General features: G+C 38.7%; 1 long non-coding RNA gene across 1 annotated transcript in view; it reads left to right on the top strand.

The window, feature by feature from the left end:
* Positions 1–534: 534 nt before the first annotated feature.
* The window catches only part of LOC134484733 (uncharacterized), a 15,836-nt gene continuing 11,831 nt past the window's right edge, over positions 535–4,539 (top strand). The window contains exon 1 of the long non-coding RNA XR_010062464.1: positions 535–930. This is a non-coding gene — a long non-coding RNA (uncharacterized LOC134484733). The remainder of the gene's footprint in view (positions 931–4,539) is intronic.

Genomic DNA, 4,539 nt, shown 5'->3' with positions numbered 1-4,539 from the left:
TGCTAAGCTAAATCCCCAACCCCTGCTGTTTTTATGAACCTATTGAAGTAGACATTTAACTGGTCCTCAAGCCATTCTTCAACCCTGCCCATCATCTTGAAGATTACATTAGGCCTTAAGAAAGAATCATGGTAAAACATCCTAAACACTCAAGTCTGGCCATGGTAACACTGTAAGATAGATAGGGTAGTACTGGCATCAAATGGGAGTAGAGAACCAAATTCAATAGTCCATGTTGTCCTTTGCTTTCCTGATGTCTGGTAATTTTTTGATAAAATAAGGATTTGGGAATTCATCATTTGAAATAGGCACACAGTATTTATACTGTTGTACTCACTCTATGGCTGGGCCCCCTTTGTGACCAAAATCATTACAGAAATTTTAATTGGAAACAGAATTTTTGGTTACACATTGAGGAACATTTACATAGCCCCCTATCAAGGAATTTACAGTAAGAAATTGAAATACAATATTCATTCAATTAAAGGTAGTTGAGAAAATACTGGCCTTCGGGAAATAAAGAAAACCCAGAAAATTGAACTCATTGTCACAGGAATGATCCTGGGAATAAAATATTGTCTTGAAGAATCTCCTACACTCCATGTTCCTACATCTTCTCTACCCATGCCAAGCCCCTGTCTAACTTTCTCCATTCAGAGCATGTAACCACTAGTGAAACAGAGAGAAGTCTCTACTTTAGAGTGATGTAGTACATACAGGTTTCCACTGTGTTACCGGAGACATACCTCATAAGGGCACTCTCGAATCTGGACAATGTAAGGAAAGGTGTTCATCATGTAGACCACCGTATTTCTCAGTGACATCATCATTAGGAACTCCATGAAAACTCTCTTATAACCTGGTGAGCCCTACCTCCTTATGTTGTCATGACTGCAACTGCCTCTCAGATTTTCCTTCAATACCTCTAAGGTTTGCTAATTGGCATCTTATTCAGAGACAATTTGGGAGTGAGAACAAAGAGGATGAAGGATATGAAATGGGGATAAGGAAGGTGGCCTTCTGTCTTGGTATAAAAAAGAAGGAAGAAATATGTGGTGCTTGGGAAAGCTTAGTGTGTCCTTGTTAGGTGTTGAGGGGTATCTCTGAAGTTATGTGGTTTCCACATAAGGGAACCAGGAGCCAGGAGCCTCTCAGAAGCATCTGGACTTCCCTGTTATTTTGCTTCCTGGAAGTCAGAGAGTTTATATCATTCATTTCTTTATACCAAAAGTCAGGTGTTGTGAAGGGCACAGTTGTATCCCTGACAGGTCATGGACTTTATACTTTTTGTAAAAAAGACATAGGTACTAATGAAGATGGCATGGATAAGTATTGTGTTCTCAGCTCAAAGAAACCTCTTCAATGTTCTGGATACCCTATATTGCAGTTTTTGTCTGAAACTTTTTTTTTATTAACTTGAGTGTTTCTTATTACATTTCGAGTGTTATTCCCTTTCCCGGTTTCCGGGCAAACATAACCCTAATCCCTCCCCTTCCCCTTCTTTATGCGTGTTCCCCTTCCCATCCTCCCCCCATTGCCGCATTTCCCCCAACAATCACGTTCACTGTGGGTTCAGTCATAGCAGAACCAAAGTATTCCCCTTCCACTGGTTATCTTACTAGAATATTCATTGCTACCTATGAGGTCAGTCTTTGTATAGTCCTTAGGGGTAGTGGCTTAGTCCCTGGAAACTCTGGTTGCTTGGCATTGTTGTTCAAAAGGGGTCTCGAGCTCCTTCAAGCTATTTGAGTTCTTTCTCTGATTCCTTCAACGGTGGTCCCGTTCTCAGTTCAGTGGTTGACAGTTATATCTGGGAGAGAGAAGTGCTCTGGTTCAAACTTCATCATCTCAGTCTTTCCACTAGTATTACTCTGTCTATCATTTTAGATTTCCAAGTCAATAGGTATGATTAGTTGGCAGTTTTCTTTTATATCTTTCATTTTTTATCAAATTTCATTTCTTTTCTTAACTGAATGTTTTTATAATTACATTTAAAATGTTATTTCCTTTCCCAGTTTCCTGCCCATAAGATCCCTAACTGGTCCCCCTCCCCTTCTTCTATAACCATCTTTACTACTCCTTGACATTACCTTGAACTTGGAGTCAAACCAAGATGAACCAAGGACTTCTCCTTCCATTGTTGCTCACCAAGTCCAACCTCTTCAACATATGGAGTTGGAGCCATAGCTGTGTCCATGTACATTCTTTTAATATTGGTCTAGTATCAAAAAGCTCTGGTTCATTGGCATTGTTCTTCTTATGGTGTTAAAGCCCCTTCAGCTCTTGTAATCTTTCCTGCACATCTACAAACAAGAAGTCCATTTTCAGTTCACTAGTTTGCCACTAGCATTCACTTCTGTATTTGGCATAATATAGCTGTTCTTCTCAGGAAATATCTATATCTGTTTCCTGGAAGAATTCAGTTCTTACCTCATCAACTTTGTCTAGTTTTAGTTTCTAATGTGTACATATGTACTTTTGGTGGCTCTTACAGCTATGAGTTTAGCTGGAATTTTATCATTGATTCTGCACATCTAGGTCAAGACTGTAGAATCCACAAATGGGAACTCCAAATAGATTCCATCCTGTTCTTTGGAAACTACTGAAATTGAGGCTTCACTGGCCCTCAAGTCATTCCTCTCCCTGCCCAGCCTCCTATATCTTATGTTTGGCCTTAATAAGGACTCATGGTAAAATATCCGAGACCCTCAAGTATGGCAATGGAACACATGAAGGTAGATATTGCAGAAGTGATATCAAATGGGACTATAGAACCGAATTCTATAGTCCATGTGGTACTTCCCTTTATTGAAGTATGGTAATTTTTGGATAAAATAAGGATTTGAGAGTGTATCATTTGAAGGACGTACACAGTATTTACACTGATATACTTACTCTATAGTTGGGCCTCCTTTGTTGCCAAAATCATTGCAGAAAATGGAATTGGAAAACAAATTTTTTGAGTACACATTCAGGAATATTATAAAGTCCCCAATCATGGAATGTAAAATAAGAAATTATAATATAATATTCATTCTATTAAAGGACTATAGGGAAAATCCTAGAGTTTGGCAAACAGAGATATCTGAGAAAATTGAACAAAAGACCATAGGAATCGACCTGGGAATAAAATTATTATCCAGAAGAATCTCATCCACTCTAGGTTCCTAAATCTTATCTACTCATGCCAAGCCCCTGACTATCTTTCTCCATTCAGATCATGTAAACAATAATGAAGCCAAGAGAATTCCCTAACTTTAGAGCGATATAGTATGTAAAGTTTTCCACTGATTCACAGGAGACACTCCTGTAAAGTGCACCCTTGAATCTAGTCAATGTTAGTAAAGCAGTTCAGCAGGAAGTCCATGGCAATTCTCAGTGATATCATCATTAGGCCCTCCTTAAAAAAAATCCTGTATTCTGCAGAGCCCTAGCTTCTTCTATGATGTCACAAGTGTTGTTGTGACAGCAATTTAATCTCAGATTTTTCATCAGTACCTCTAGTGTTAACTAATTGGCCTCTAATTCAGAGTAAACAGATATTTGAGGGGGGAGAACAAAGAGCATGAATTGATCAGAGATGAGGAGAAGGAAGGTGGCCTTCTGTCTTGCTAATAAAAAAGGAAGAAATGTGTAGTCTGTGGGAAAGCTCTGCGTCCTGGGTAGGGATTGAGTGGGTTGGCTGAAGAGATAGCCTTGTCCTGAGCTTTCCACATATGGGACTATGGGGCAGGGAGCCTCTGAGAATCATCTGGACTTCCCTGCTTGTTATGGTTCCTGGATATCAGAGAGTTTATATCATTAATTTCTTTATCCCTAAAGCCAAGTGTTTGGAAAGGAATGATTGTTTACCTGAGAGCTCATTGCTCTTATTCTGTTTTTCACAGAAGAAAAAGGTCCTAAGTAAGAAAGGAAAGACAAGTATTATGTCCTCAGCTCAGATTAACCTCCTCCATAATTTGAATTCCTTTATTGCAGTTTGTGTCTGACACTGACATAAGGGAGAAGGGAAGGACAGTTATTGTGTCTTTGCTCACAGAAAATTTCACCATGTTTTGGAAATCTATAGTGCAGTTTGTGTTTGACACTGATATCTGGGAAAGAGAAGTGCTTCTAGTTGAGTCTTCATTATCTCAGTATTTTCACTAGTATTACTCTGACTATCCTTCCATGTCAGTGACTTTTTAGATTTCTCAGTCAATAGGTATGATTAGCTGGTCATGCTCTTTCATATAATTTCTTTCTTTTTTTATTTTTCACCAAATTATATTCCTTATTATTAATTGGATATTTCTATATTCTTATTTCAAATGTTATTTCTTTTCCCAATTTCCTGCCCATAAGATCCATATCCTGTCTTGTCCCCTTGTTCTACTGCTCCCCATACTGCCCCTTTACATTCCATTGAACTGGGAGTCAAACCCAGGGAGAACAAATGGTTTCTCCTTCCACTGATGCTCAACAACGACATACTCTGTCTCATATCCTGTTCGAGCCATAATTCTGTCCATGAACCATTTTTGAATATTGGTTTACTAC

This window comes from Rattus norvegicus (genome assembly GCF_036323735.1).
Source record: "Rattus norvegicus strain BN/NHsdMcwi chromosome Y unlocalized genomic scaffold, GRCr8 chrY_unlocalized_4, whole genome shotgun sequence".
Lineage (NCBI taxonomy): Eukaryota > Metazoa > Chordata > Mammalia > Rodentia > Muridae > Rattus > Rattus norvegicus.
Note: the sequence above shows the minus strand (reverse complement) of the source record. Positions and strands in the feature narration are given on the sequence as shown.